This window comes from Capra hircus, chromosome 13 (genome assembly GCF_001704415.2).
Source record: "Capra hircus breed San Clemente chromosome 13, ASM170441v1, whole genome shotgun sequence".
Lineage (NCBI taxonomy): Eukaryota > Metazoa > Chordata > Mammalia > Artiodactyla > Bovidae > Capra > Capra hircus.
In genome coordinates this window covers 30,265,363-30,281,354 of record NC_030820.1, presented here as the reverse complement: position 1 = coordinate 30,281,354, position 15,992 = coordinate 30,265,363, and the positions used below count along the sequence as shown (strand labels likewise).

The 15,992-nt window shown below is 40.7% G+C and overlaps 1 protein-coding gene across 2 annotated transcripts in view; it reads right to left on the bottom strand.

Annotated features, from left to right (window-relative positions):
• PTER (phosphotriesterase related) overlaps positions 1–14,317 on the bottom strand; it is a 77,962-nt gene extending 63,645 nt beyond the window's left edge. Inside the window, exon 1 of one of the 2 annotated variants that reach the window (XM_005687976.3) lies at positions 14,191–14,317. The gene's annotated coding sequence lies outside the window, so the exon portion shown is untranslated. Of the gene's footprint in view, positions 1–7,303; positions 7,576–14,190 lie in introns of those variants that run through there. The other variant, XM_018057151.1, reaches the window with a different exon arrangement.

Genomic DNA, 15,992 nt, shown 5'->3' with positions numbered 1-15,992 from the left:
GTTTTTGTTTTCCTTGTTTCTTTGTGTTTGTTCAGGATTCACACAACAGTAAGAAAGGAGGTCCGTTCCCTCTCTGTGGTACAGAAAGGAAAAGCAGACGTTGTCCTCTCTTGGAGGACTTTGTAATTTAGTCAGGTTTATGACCAATTACATGCAGCATTAATACTTTTATGCCAGTTTTTAAAAGAATTTTTTTTAATGTGGCCCAGTTTAAAGTCTTTATTGAATTTGTTACAATATTCTTTACCAGCTGAGCCACCAGTGAAACCCAATGTTACAATATTGCTTCTGTTTTATGCTTTGGGTTTTTTTGGCCATGAGGCATGTGGGATCTTAACACACACCCCCTACACTGAAAGGTGAAGTCAACTACTGGACCGTCAGGGAAGGCCCCGTATGCTAAATTTTGAAGTAACTGGTGTTACATACCTTTGAGAACAATCACACAAGGTGCTCCTGAAAAGAAAAGGTTTGCCAGTTAATAAAGGGTCAGACAAAAACTGTATGGCAGGAATGGAGTCCAGGTTATCAGCCTTCCTTACAGTCCAGCTGGCATCTCTGTAGCCGTTAACCCCAGGAAGAAGGAAAGGTTTCACAGCCACAGCCCCGCCCAAGGGTGAAGCAAAAAGAGAGAGCAAAAAAACCTGCTCCTCTGCTGGGGTCTGAGCAGAGCATTGAAGCTGGACCTTGATCTTTCTCACTAATAGAGGAATGAGCAGAGATGGTCTCCCTAAGCACCACATCAAGGCTCAGAAAAGCACCGCCCAGGCCCTGACACTCTCCTTGGTTTGAAGCCACAGAGTAAACTGCCTATGTGTGTCAGTGACAAATGGCATGTGATGCAGAGCCTGGCAGGGCACTGTGTTCACTGGAGGAGCCTCTGATCTTCTCTGGAGACACTGTGGGGGAATTGCAAACGGATTATCCTAACTCTCAAGGAATCCTCCTCTCTGCTCAACGTTCAGTGAGAGTCAGGTCACAGCCAGCATTGAGCATGGTGACAGGCCTGTGGCAGGCGTTCTAGAGATGCTGATGGATGGAGGAGTTCATTATCGTGGCTGGAGAGAACACGCAGGCTTCAGAGCTGCCGTGGGTCTGAAAACGCAGGGGGCAGATGTGGAATACGGACTGTCCGGTCGCATTAACGGCAGAGGAATTACCAACTGGCCGTGTCTCTTACTTTATTAAAGATTGCCCGTTTTCTTAGTGATGGCAAATATCAGCATTCAGAGGGCTCATGGCTGCTAATTTTGCCCTTTTCTAGTTATATGTGCCTGGGAAATCTCAGAACTATGCCACGGCTCAGTTTCCCAAAAAAACTAATGACACTTTTAAAATTGGAGTGCAATGAGATACAGATGTGCTTTCTAAGTGCTCAGAGCTGCTTTTACTGACAGGCTGTGGAGCAATATTATTACATAAATGAAATTAGTTGTCCTTCCTTTAGAAGTGATTTTTAATTTCATCGGTAAAGTCTATGGCCCTCGATACCTAGTCTTTCTTGAGTTCTTGCATGGGCATCACATGACATTCAACTCACTTCTCAGGCTAATGCTCAGAGTAACTCATGTCATATACTTTCCATTATGAATTCATATCGAAAATTACTTTGATTACCTTTGGTTATCAGTTTTCTATTATTTTATTATCAGACATACTGAGATGAAAAAATCAGGAACTCAGGGAGATTTGAATCCAAGAGCACTAACCATAAGAACAGAAATTTTATTTATCATGGGAAATATATTGAAATCTTGATGCTGCTTAAAAAATACCAGTTTCCCTCTCTTGTTCAAATGTATTGAAGGCAACAGACATCATTTATGATAATATGCAATAGGTTAATCTTTTGATACAAACAAAAGTTAGAAGCTACATGATATCACTTATATGTGGAATCTAAAATATGAACATATCTGTGAAGCAGAAACAGACTCACAGACATAGAGAACAGACTTGTGGTAGCCAAGGGGGAGGGGGTGTGGCAGGTGGATGGACTAGGGCTTCTGGATTAACAGATGCAAACTATTACATATAGAATGGGTAGATAATAAGATCCTACTGTATAGCACAGATAACTATATTCAATGTCCTAGGATAAACCATAGTAGGAGAGAATATGAGAAAGAATTTATATACATGTATGACTGATTCACTTGGCTGTACAGCAGAAAGTAACACAATGTTGTAAATCAACTATACATTGATTTTTAAAAAGCTAGAAGCTATATAATATATTAAGTGCAATCAAACATTAATGCTAATGTGCTGTATTCCAAAAATGGAAGAATACACACAGATGGGACAGCATACTACTTTATGAAAACATTACTATTTCCCAAAGAGAAAGACAAGCTAGAAATTTACCAACTACATCTATATTACTGAAAAAAAAAAAAAAAGTTGACTTGCTCAGAGTGTGTCTTTGGGTAAATAGACCATTCAGGTATGACCTAAATCAAATACCTTATGATTATACAGTGGAAGTGAGAAGTAGATTTAAGGGTCTAGATCTGATAGATAGAGTGCCTGATGAACTATGGAATGAGGTTTGTGACACTGTACAGGAGACAGGGATCAAGACCATCCCCATGGAAAAGAAATGCAAAAAAGCAAAATGGCTGTCTGGGGAAGTCTTACAAATAGCCGTGAAAAGAAGAGAGGCAAAAAGCAAAGGAGAAAAGGAAAGATATAAGCATCTGAATGCAGAGTTCCAAAGAATAGCAAGAAGAGATAAGAAAGCCTTCTTCAGTGATCAATGCACAGAAATAGAGGAAAACAACAGAATGGGAAAGACTAGCGATCTCTTCAAGAAAATTAGAGATACCAAGGGAACATTTCATGCAAAGATGGGCTCGATAAAGGACAGAAATGTTCTGGACCTAACAGAAGCAGAAGATATTAAGAAGAGGTGGCAAGAATACACAGAAGAACTGTACAAAAAAGATCTTCACGACCCAGATAATCATGATGATGTGATCACTAATCTAGAGCCAGACATCTTGGAATGTGTAGTCAAGTGGGCCTTAGAAAGCATCACTACGAACAAAGCTAGTGGAGGTGATAGAATTCTGGTTGAGCTGTTTCAAATCCTGAAAGATGATGCTGTGAAAGTGCTGCACTCAATATGCCAGCAAGTTTGGAAAACTCAGCAGTAGCCACAGGACTGGAAAAGGTCAGTTTTCATTCCAATCCCAAAGAAAGGCAATGCCAAAGAATGCTCAAACTTCCGCAGAATTGCACTCATCTCACATGCTAGTAAAGTAATGCTCAAAATTCTCCAAGCTAGACTTCAGCAATACGTGAACTGTGAACTCCCTGATGTTCAAGCTGGTTTTAGAAAAGGCAGAGGAAAGAGAGATCAAATTGCCAACATCCGCTGGATCATGGAAAAAGCAAGAGAGTTCCAGAAAAACATCTATTTCTGCTTTATTGACTATGCCAAACCCTTTGACTGTGTGGATCACAATAAACTGTGGAAAATTCTGAGAGAGATGGGAATACCAGACCACCTAACCTGCCTCTTGAGAAATCCGTGTGCAGGTCAGGAAGCAACAGTTAGAACTGGACATGGAACAACAGACTGGTTCCAAATAGGAAAAGGAGTACGTCAAGCCTGTATATTGTCACCCTGCTTAGTTAACTTCTATGCAGAGTACATCATGAGAAACGCTGGACTGGAAGAAACACAAGCTGGAATCAAGATTGCCGGGAGAAATATCAATAACCTCAGATACGCAGATGACACCACCCTTATGGCAGAAAGTGAAGAGGAGCTAAAAAGCCTCTTGAGGGAAGTGAAAGAGGAGAGTGAAAAAGTTGGCTTAAAGCTCAACATTCAGAAAACGAAGATCATGGCATCCGGTCTCATCACTTCATGGGAAATAGATGGGGAAACAGTGGAAACAGTGTCAGATTTTATTTTTTTGGGCTCCAAAATCACTGCAGATGGTGACTGCAGCCATGAAATTAAAAGACGCTTACTCCTTGGAAGAAAAGTTATGACCAACCTACGTAGTATATTCAAAAGCAGAGACATTCCTTTATAAGGTCCGTCTAGTCAAGGCTATGGTTTTTCCTGTGGTCATGTATGGATGTGAGAGTTGGACTGTGAAGAAAGCTGAGCACTGAAGAATTGATGAGTTTGAACTGTGGTGTTGGAGAAGACTCTTGAGAGTCCCTTGGACTGCAAGGAGATCCAACCAGTCCATTCTGAAGATTTCTTTGGAAGGAATGATGCTAAAGCTGAAACTCCAGTACTTTGGCCACCTCATGCGAAGAGTTGACTCATTGGAAAAGACTGATGCTGGGAGGGATTGGGGGCAGGAGGAGAAGGGGTCAACCAAGGATGAGATGGCTGGATGGCATCACGGACTCGATGGATGTGAGTCTGAGTGAACACCAGGAGATGGTGATGGACAGGGAGGCCTGGTGTGCTGCGATTCATGGGGTCACAAAGAGTCGGACATGGCTGAGCAACTGAACTGAATTGAACTGAACTGTGGGCCTGTTTTCTCATTAATAAGACAAAGGAATAAGCAAGGTGATTTCTAACATTCCTTTCAGATACAACTTCTCTGATTCTATGTGAAGTAACATTCAAAGGCCTGTAAACTGATTTTGTGGCCACCCCTCCACAAGCTCACTGTGTTTAGATGTTAAACAAATGGGGATTTACATGTAGTAGAAAATTAGGTGAAACACTGCTATGCAAGGAATGTAAAAATATTGATCTTTCTAGTTCTTTTTCTGATTTCCCACCAAGGCAAACTATCCTATAACAAACTGTACTATAGTATTTACTGGTAAATTCAGATTATTACTAGCAAATGAAAGAAAAATATTTTGCTACCTGGATGATTCTTTTCTATGGTCACCCTTTATAGTGCTTATGACTAAGAGTAAATAGAGGCACTAGTATAAAATAATGGTGGTGATTAGCCCTCAGATAAATGATGCTGACTGTCTAAACTGGGACCCCCAGGTAAGAACTGGGCTGCAGAGCAGGTGAGAGGCAGGTGAGCAAGCAAAGCTTCATCTTTATTTATAGCCATTTCCCATCACTCATATTACCTCCTGAGCTCTGCCTCCTGCTAGATCAGGGGCAGCGTTAGACTCTCATAGGAGCCTGCGCCCTACTGTATGTGAATCCTCCTGAAACCATCCCCCATCTCACCCCACCTCACCTCCACCCTGGGTCCATGGAAAAATTGTCTTCCATGAAACCAGTCCCTGGTGCCAAAAAGGTTGGGGCCTACTGGTCTAAGCAACTGGAAACTTTTGCCTTTCCCAAGTACCAGCTAAAATGATCCATTATCTAAGTATATGTGTACACTGATACATATGGATACATAGGTAACTACATTTTCTATTGTTTTCAGAGTTTCTAATCATCACAGTACAGGTGAAGAAACTATTCTGAAAATGACTGTGTGCCAACTTTTCAACTAAGAATTACTTTACTTTTTAGTGGGCAGTGAGATAAGTATAAAAAGTCAATTTGCTTGTTTTTTGTCACTGTTTTCAGAATGTGATATGTACTCCACTGGTGTTCAAATTGATTTTAGGTGATACATGGACATTTAAAAATGGTTTTAAAAGTATTTACTTATTTAATATATGTTAGGGGAGAAAGTAATAAACACTGCAAGCCTGTAATTTCAGACATTTTTGCTTAGGATGAGGCCAAAGAAAAACAATGGGTTGGTTTAAAGAAAAATATTGTCATTAGTAGTGAAGGTAGTACATAGGCATAGCAAACACTCTCATTTTTTTAAACTTTTTTTTATTAAACCTTTTATTTTATATTGGAGTATAGCCAATTAACAATGTTGTGATAGCTTCAGGTGAACAGTGAAGGGATTCAGCCACACAGATACATGGATCCATCTCCCCCAAACCCCTCCCATCCAGGCTGCCACATAACATTAAACAGAGTTCCCTGTGCTGTACATTAGGTCCTTGTTGGGCAAACACTCTTAAAGATGATATGAGAGTGAATCAAATTTGATGAATACCAGTGAATGATGAATTTACTCATTCACTCTGATGACATTATACACAGAGAGTTCAAATCAGGTACTCTGTGATAACCTAGACGTGTGGGATGGGGTGGAAGAGAGGTTCTAGAGGGAGGGGACATATGTATAGCTATGGCTGATTCCTGTTGATGTATGGTAGAGGCTAGCACAATACTGTAAAGCAATTATCCTCCAATCAAAAATGAATGAATTTTTTAAATGACATTTAACATCTCTGCAATGTCTTGTAACACATTTAATTTTTCTGGCCTATTAAGGAACTAATTCCTGCTCTGGAGGTAACATCCCCACAACATATCAGAAATATAATCTTGACTTCTAATTAGTCAGAGAAAGTTATTATCCAGTTTTAATTCTCAGACCTTTTCATTGATCCTATAATTGACATCATTTTAAATGATGTGGATATAAAAATATAAATGTGATAGTATATGGTGTAAAAAACTATAGATTGAGACACTGTGGTCAGACAGTAAAACTACTTAGTAAGTTTTCCAATTTTTATAGAGTAAAACTCTTAAGTTTTAATACATCACTCTTTTTAGAGAAACAAGATATAGATAAACTCTCCTTTAGTGACAGTGTTGTAAAATCATCACATTATATAAGAATAATTCCTGAAAACTTGGGCTTCCCTGGTGGCTCAGACAGTAAAGAATCTGCCTGCAATGTGGGAGACCTGGGTTCGATACCTGGGTTGGGAATATCCCTTGGAGAAGGGAATGGATATCCACTCCAGTGTTCTTGCCTGGAGAATCCCATGAACAGAGGAGCCTGACAAGCTACAGTCCATGGGGTAGTGAAGAGTCAGACATGACTGAGTAACTAATACTTTCACTTTTCTTAACGAAAACTTATTTTAGCCAAATTATTACTAAAAACAAAAATAAAAATAAGTAAGTGGAAACAGCTTCATCAGATAACACAGTATCCTTACATAATGCCTTATGAAAACTCCACATTAAAAAAAAATTGCAATTCTGATTTTTAAAAGCAAAATAATTTGGAAACTAATCATTTTGAGCTCACTGTGGCAAGAATACGTAATAGCACAGACCCACGAAATATCCCTAATGCTAGAAACTGTCTATGTTCTTGTATATATTTTAAATCTTAACAATTCAGTGACATTCAGGAGGCAACAATATATAGAACTATGTAGAATCTGCGTGGAGACTGTTTAAACTTGAATCTCTTAGCTTGACATATTTTAATTTTTCCACTGAAATACTCTGATAGACAAAAAGTTAAAAAGGCAATACCTGGGAGGAATGAAGAAGGTCAGAAAGGACCACTGCAGCTGGATCTGCCGGAATCTTCTATCTCCCTGGACACGTAGCAGTCCAGATACGGCTGTAAGGTCAAAGTCTCTGTCATGCCTATGCTTGAAACAGCAGAATCTTCACTACTTATGCACTCAGCTGCTCCCAGATATTTAGTTCCACAGGAGAAAGAAGAATACTTGGAAACTATTCTTTCTTGGTTGATACTGGGGCAAGTTCAAAAGAACACAGAAGCCAAAGGGAATCAGTGTTTAGGCCTTAGATCTGCACTGGAGGCCAGTGGCCCCTTCTGAAATTCCTGTGTTATGTGAATTTGTGCAGTGGCAAATGGAGGCGCTGAAGTTAAAAACTGAACTTGGAAAAACTGCAGCCTTTGGAAACTCTATACCTTGTAGAAAAGCACTGACTCATCATATGATAGACGTGCCATAGACCAGGGAGTGATAAATAAGAACATGTGTCAAATAATCTAGGCTAAAACTAGCAAAGACGTCCTTGTAGCCTTTCCTGGGTAAAGGTTTCAACAATACTTTTCTATGGAAAACCACATTCTACCTATGTGTGTATTCTCTTATGTAAACCTGCATACCTTACTGTTCAAATTTAATCTGTCCCTCTAAATGTGATGGTATCAAATTTTGCATTACAGGAGATATATATATATATATATATATATATATATATAGGAAATGAATTATATATTCATATGATTATATTATGTGATTACATAATTATAGATATAATTTCATCTTTGAAGAAAGAATTCTCTTATTTGAACTTATTAATGTGGACATTTTAAAAGTTTACAAATATAGAAAGATCAGTGTAATGAACCCTTATGTATCATCACACAGCTTCAACAGTAATTCCAACTACAAAGTTTTTGAAGGGAAAAATAATGTTTCACAGCTCATGCAAAACCATTCCACCAATTATCCCAAATATTACTAACATACTCTTATAAACCCACATAACAATCCTCTAAGGATTTCTGGCTATCCGTTTACTGAAAAAGGCATTTTTAAAAAGAGCTTTAAAAGAAAACTATAATTCTGTTCTGAAGCTGAACATGGTGAAGTTTTCCAGTATCAACTCTAGGATGCGTGGTTGATGCAGACAGGGGACATTGACGTCTTTGAGGTTTTCACGTTCCCAATATTTCTTCAAATATAAGAGCTTATCTAACTTCCTCTTGGTTCATCATCTTTCTGCAGAGACTCTTCTGCTTTCATGGACATTTTCAGCTGATAATAAGGAGGCAGAGATTCCGAACACATCTTACAGCAAGAGCACAAGATGTCACCCTCCAGGGAAAAGATGTGCGATAGGACCAAAGTGTATTTTATATCCTGTTACCCTTTTTGATGCCAGACTAGTCAAGGCATGTTTTTGATTCAGAGAGGATATTTTAGGTTAAAAATATGTGCTAGTTGTCATCACAAATATCTGGATGGTGATAGTTCAGACAGCAAGATATACTTGCTTACATGCATTTTATGGTTAACAGCTTAATACACTATGTAGAATTCATCTAATCATGTTGCTTTGATTTTCATCAGTTCAGTCTTTTAAGTCACAAACATAAAGCTCTCCTCCAAGTAATGTTCAGAGGTTCCTGAACTGAGTAGACTCTACAAAAATTTGTAGTTATCACTTGATTGTTCAAAGTTGATAATTTTTTTAAACCCTCCAAAAATGGTAGTTTCTAGAGACCACTGGGTTTCCCTGGAGGCTTAGACAGTAAAGAATCCACCTGCAACACAGGAGACCCAAGTTTTATCCCTGGGTCAAGAAGATCCCCTGGAGAAGGGAATGGCTACCCACTCCAGTATTCTTGCCTAGAAAATTCCATGGACAGAGGAGCCTCACAGGCTACAGTCCATGCGGTCACAAAGAGCTGGACACAAATGAGCAACTAAGCACACACGCACACACACAGACCATTATTACTGTAGGCTAGTCTGATGGGCTGAACTGTACCCCCTCTAAACATTCTTAGGTTCAAGTCCTAACCCCCACTATCTCAGGATGTGACAGTATATGGACACAGGGTCTTTAAAAAAGGAAACTATATTAAAAAGAGTTTGTTACAGTAGGTTCTAATCTAACATACTATTTCGTGTAGTTGGAAGAAAAGATTAGGACACAGAGGGAAGACCATGTGATGATATAGGGAGGAGCGGGTAATGAACAAGCCAAAAAGAGAAACTTCAGAAGAAACCAAATCTACCTACAACCTTGATCTCAGACTTCTAGCCTCCAGAAAAATGAAAAAATCAATTTCTTTTGTTTAAGTCACCCAGCCTGTGATATTTTGTTATGCAGCCCTAGCAAACCAATACAGTCAGTAATAGAGGTCGTGTAGTCCAAGCCATGGAAGTGGCCTTTAATTACACCAGGGGGCTCTGGGTCTATCAAGTGAGTAGAAAATTTGTCAAGAGTCTGGCCAGGCATATGCAATATAATCTAATCCTTTTTGACAAATGTTGATGCCAATGAGGTGACAGCTCAGTGTATAGACTGAGAGGAAATAAATCATTATTGCAGTTATTTGTCAGGGCTTAATAGAAAAGCTTGCTGAAAAGTTAAGCAGATACCACACACAACAGATGTGGCAGCTGTATAATGTGAAATACCCCTGAACCAGGGAATCCACTTCATATTTCCTACAAACTTTCACAGACCAAGAATATGATGTCTAACTTTTCAGAGACATAAGGAATGTAGTAGATGAGATCTAGAAATGTGACTGAATAAACATGATAACTTTGAGATTGTATGAAAGAAAATATTTTAAATATTTAAAAAATCAATAATATACAAGTTTGAAAATAGTAAGCAATATTAAGAAAGACGTCTTTTTTGGTACAAAAATACTAAGGATTTTATGGTCGCAGTGGACTTTCTATTGCACACAGAACATTAAATTCATAATAATATTTACCAATAGAGTCTTCAAAGTGTTTTTCAAACACTAAATAATTACCCAATTAAGCCATTGTGAGATAAGCTATCATCACTCTGAATTTAATGGAAAGGACTAATAATTATTATTTTAACAGTTTCTGTGAAGACTCAGTGTTTACTGAACACAACTGTGAGACACAGACCAGCCTTTTAGTGAATAGGGAACAGAGCAAAAGGTTGATTAGCTAAGTGAATTCAGAGGAAGACAGAGATGATTAAGAACTAAAACCATGACCAGTGAGAACAGAGAATTTAATATGCAAAACAGAGACCAAAATTGGCAGAAAGCTACTTATGAAAACTGCCAATATTCAGTGTGGCCGACTGACAGTGGAGGATCTTTGGTCATGCCCTGAACAACATAATTCATCACACCAGTGCTCAGGGCAGTCATGTCCAAGCAATTTATCATCATCATATCATTCGTCTGAGTAAGAGAGGGGGAGAACTTTGATTGTTAACCTCTAGGGAGACTGGATTTATAGCCAACATCCCTAAGAAGGCAGCATGGCTCTGCCCTAAGCAAAACGCTCCCTGCTTCACTTCTGTTTAAGTCAGAGGAAAAGAGGGAACACATTGCTTCCTGCATGGGGAGAGCAAAATCTAGGTCTTAGATCTGAAATAAGGAAGCAAGGAAATGATATTTAAAGTATTGTTTGAGGCTGCTTTAAAAAAAATTAGAAAGTAGTCAATGGTAAGTATGGATGATTCATTTCAAGTGTCCCTTGGTGACAAAATAATTTCTGCAATGCATCTATTGATATAACTACATTTGGAAAGAACTGTCTCTTAACAATGAATCTGTGAACCTTCCTCTATATCGGAAAATTTGGGAAGAATGCTAAAATTTTAAATAATGTATTTATATAGAAAAATACATTTAGATTTTATAAGTATACAAGATATATTTATATATATAAATATACATTTTATACTATATATTTTAAGTATGTAAAATATTTACATTTTATGTATTTATAAATATATCTGTATCTATAGATATAAATATATTTATATATAAATTGCATTTTTCAAAATGAAAATGACAGCCTTAATTCCTATCCCTTATGGACATTGAACTTTTCTGTACTTTACACTTTAATACCTGCTGCCCTTAGAGAATGTGATTAAACATCTAAATGCCATCTTCCTCACCTTTGATTAAAATCACAAAGTTGACTTGAGTGTTCTGGAAACAAGTCTACCTGCTATCTCATCTGATAGTTAAAAAGGAACACTGGTCACAGAAGCACACTCTTACAGAACCTTCCCTCTTTTAGGCTCCCAGGATATCTGATAAGCTGGAAACCAGTAATCCCTGGAGGCATGTGACTCAGACCTTACCTGACTGTATTAGTCAGGATAGGTTAGGTTATACTGATTTAACAAACAAATCCCCAAACCCTGGGGCCTAAACCCAACAGAAGCTGATTTCTGGCTCACACTGTGTCTAACACAGAGTGATGGGGACTCTGCTGGTTGTCTTCATTCTGTGTTCCAGGCTGACAGACAGCCACTGTCTAGAAAACCAGTGGTCACTCTGGCAGAGGGAGAGTGGGGTATGCCTCTTCATTGGCTTTTAAAGCTTCCACCTGGGAGTGACACAGGTCACTCCACTTATATTTAATTATCCAAGGCAGCTCCATGGCCATGCCTCATTGGAAGGGGCAGGGACATGGATAACACTTAGGACTCCCATGCTGAGCAGGCAGAGACAGTTGTACTCAGAGAGATAATGGTTTCATGAAACAGGTCGTCAGAACCACAGAGCCAGTTTATGCCAGATGACTAAGTGGGAGCAGATATTTTATTTTTCGTCTTCCTTTTTTTTTTTTTAAGTGAGGGAGGAAAGTCTATGAATGAGAAGGCTTTTTTTAAATGAAACATTTTTAGAAAAACACGAACCACTGAGAAACAGAAAGATGCCGTGTTCAGTATATGAAAAACGTATTCAACAACCATCTCAGGTTTTCCTATTAACAGTGATGTTCATAGGCAGTGCACAGCTTAAGGACTTCTCAGCAGTGTTACTGTTTGGTTGACTCAGGTATTTAAGATATGTAGAAGAAAGATTCCTCATATAGTAACCCTTTAAAGCATATGGTAACAAGAATGGATATTTTCCAAGGTCAGAAAACTCCTCCCATTCTCTGTAGTTCATTATTTTGTCTTCAGGTTTATTTCTGAGAACAACTTCTACAAGCCTTACATAGGGGTCCACTACCTACTACAATACCAGGGATCTTAGGGCCAAGCGCAAGACTAAGAAGGCATAAAATACATAGGGATAGACTTTTCAAGACTGTAAATGATCTGTTGTTCTTTGCTCCTATCTGGATCAAATTTTAACTATACGCACTGCAAAGTGTATAAGGAAATCAAAGCAGTCAGTCTTAAAGGAAATCAACCCTGAATGTTCATTGGAAGGACTGATGTTGAAGCGGACGCTCTAGTACTTTGGCCATCTGAGGCAAAGAGCCAACTCATTGGAAAAGACCCTGATGGTGGGAAAGACTGAAGGCAAAAGAAGAGGGTAGCAGATGATGAGATGGTTGGATAGCATCACCAGCTCAATGGACATGAATCTGAGTAAACTCCAGGAGATAATGGAGGACAGGGAAGCCTGGCATGCTGCGATCCACGGGGTCGCAAAGTTGGACACGACTTAGCGACTGAACAACAACAGAATATTTATTTTAAAAAATCTACATTACATATAGTTTAGTCACTTTTATAATAATAAAGCAGCATCTAGCCTCCACAAATGAACACAGCATTTCATAAAGTAGAACTCTTATCCTTTTAAAAATTAAGTTGCTATCTTGCTATCAGCAGTCAGTCAGCTGTCTGATCTCTTTTTCTTTGCCTCTTGCACTGAGATTTCTTTTCGAAGGGGCTAGGTTATTTCTGGAATTACATCAGGCCTTCAGGATAAAAGCTGTACACCCCTCCTGCCAATGTAAAATAAAATGTAACTGGCCAAGGAGGAGTTCTACTTTTTAAGGCTTTTTTCTTATTGATATTCATTCTATATGACAGTGAACGTGACAGACCCTTTAGGATAGGAGTCAATGCTTGTCTGTTTTCTCCACTGGAGAAGTGATTTAAGGATGAATAGACTCATGTGTCTACACATGGAGGAAGTTCTCTAAACGTCTCCCCACCCCAGGTGTCTCTGCACCTGAGGCGTCTTCAAAATATCACATCGCGGCTGTAAATACCATGATCATATCCGCACCTAAGTGTATCTGGAGTATCTTTACAATGGAAAGACCACGACAGTAAAATAAAGCGGCAAGCTGAGGCCCAAGGCTTAGAGGTATGATTTCAAAGCTTATAAAGGAGAACAAGCGTGGAAAAGATGACCCTGAGGCCAGCACAGCTGCCCAACTACGACCCCAGAAGTGAAAACCAGCACAGCTGCCAAACTACAACCCCAGAGCACTTCTGCCCACCAACCCTGAGCTGGAGCCACGAGGGGCCCTCGGCCTCGCTCTGCGCGGGACTCTGAATCTCGGGTTTCAAGCTTGACTGTGCAGGACTTGAAACTTCGGGACTGAAGAAGGAAATGGAAACTCCAGTATTCTTGCCTGGAGAGTTCGATGGATAGAGAAGCCTGGCAGGCTATATACAGTCCATGGGATCCAAAGAGTCGGACACGACTTAGCGACTAAACCAGCACCACCAGACTTCGGGGCAACAAGCCACCGGCAAGCCTAGACCAGTCTCCCAGGCCTCCCGCAGCCTCAAGATCCCCGTCTTTGCAGCTTCCCCGAGAGAGACAGGAGAGAGGCAGCAAGAAGCCAAAGCCTTAGGGACTCCTTCCCCAGGCGGGACCTTCGCCACGGTCCCTGCAGGAGTTCACGCGCCCAGCTCTGCAGCGACCGCACCCTTCCTACCGGGCCCACAGCTCCCGCGCCCGCTCCGGTTCCAGGGCGCCTTCCCTCCACTCGCTGCGTGCCGCCTTCTCCCTGGAGACCCTCTGCAGGGCCAACTTTCCGGGTCTTTGACTTGTCCCCAATCCCCGCCCACTTCACCCTCCGGTCTAGTCTTTTCCCAGCCCTCCGGCCCTGACCGCGCCCACCTGCCCTCGGCCACGCCCACTGGGCGCCCGTCGGCCCCGCCCCCGACCTTAGACTACTCGCAATGGGCTCCTGTTGGGCCGCGCTCCAGACTCGGCCACGCCCAGCAGGTTTCTGCCAGGCCCCGCCTTCGGTCCCGCCCCCGCCCCCGCCCCGCCCGCCTCCAGGCTATTTGAGCTCAAGTTCTGGGCGCTGGGCCTTCCCCTGAGCAGTCAGACTTACAGCCTGAGAAGCCGCTCAACTGCTGAGCTAAGAACCCACTTCCTCTGCGCGAGTCTCTTGTACCCGCCAGATACTCTGGAAGGAGAGGTTTCTCTTTCTAGTTTGGCTGAGTCTGAAGGATTAGGAACTACAGCCCCCAGGGAGAAAGGAAGCAGTTGCATTTACCCCAGATCCCAGTTCTCCGTGGCAAAGTCTGGAACGTGGAGGCCTTAGAAGCTATTTTGAGTTTCCTGCAAGGACAGCAAGCCAGGGGGCGTGCACTGGTAGTTTAATGGCAAGAACAGAATTTGGATCAGCATCCTGAATACGGACAATGTTGAGTTTCTTTCTTTTTCTCTTTTTCCCTCCCAAATGATTTTTTAAATTGTGGTAAAATATACATAACATTTACTACTTTAAAGCTTACAGTTAGGTGGCATTTAGTAAATTCATGATGTTTGACATTAGTTTATTCCTTCATTGTTTCATGTTCTTGGGCCTGAGGCTTCTCATTTTTAAAATGAGAGTGATGCTGTGAGCACTGGCCCAGGCACTTGATGTGACGGGATAGGCTTCCCTCGTGGCTCAGATGGAAAGGAATCTTCCCGCAGTGCCGGAGACCGGGGTTCGATCCGTGCGTGGGTGGGGAAGATTCCCTGGAAAAGGAAGTGAGAACCCACTCCAGTATTCTCGCCTGGAGAACAGTATTTTTGCCTGGGCAAGAATTATTATTGTCCATGGAGTGGCAAAGAGCCGGACACAACTGAACGACTCACATGAGCTCTGGCCAGGCACTTGATATGACAAACAGGCTTCCCGAATACTTGTGAGCCAGTCTAGGAAACAGTGCAGAGAGCAGTTACCACTGCATAGAGTTTAAGTATTACTCTGTGGTTACTGCTCTTTGCACTGCTTTAACTTTATCCTGAATTCTGAGAAAAAAAAAAAAAAAAAAAGGATGAGTACTCAGATGGGATGAACCTCCAGGTGTCATTTGAAATGAAGGCAAACATTAATAATGATAATAATATTAATAGTAATAGATGTTTCCTGAGGCCACTTCTGCTACTCTAAGGACCGTCTGTTATCTTAACTTTTAGAACAGTCTACATGATAGGATCAATTTCTCCTCCGATTATAGATAAGAAAGCAGACAGAAAAGTGCCTTGTGCAAGGTCAGGGCTAGAACCCAGTTTGATGATGTCTTAGCGCTTGCCCTCTTAGTAGAGGACAGAGAACTTCAATATGATGCTAGGAAGTACATTAATATATTTAAGTGAAAAAAAACTTCTTTGGTGGTCCAGTGGCTAAGACTCCATGCTCCCAATGCAGGGGGCCCAAGTTCAGTCCCTGGTCAGGGAACTGGATCTGACACATGCTGCCTGCATGATCAATGAAGATCCTGCCTTCTTCACCTA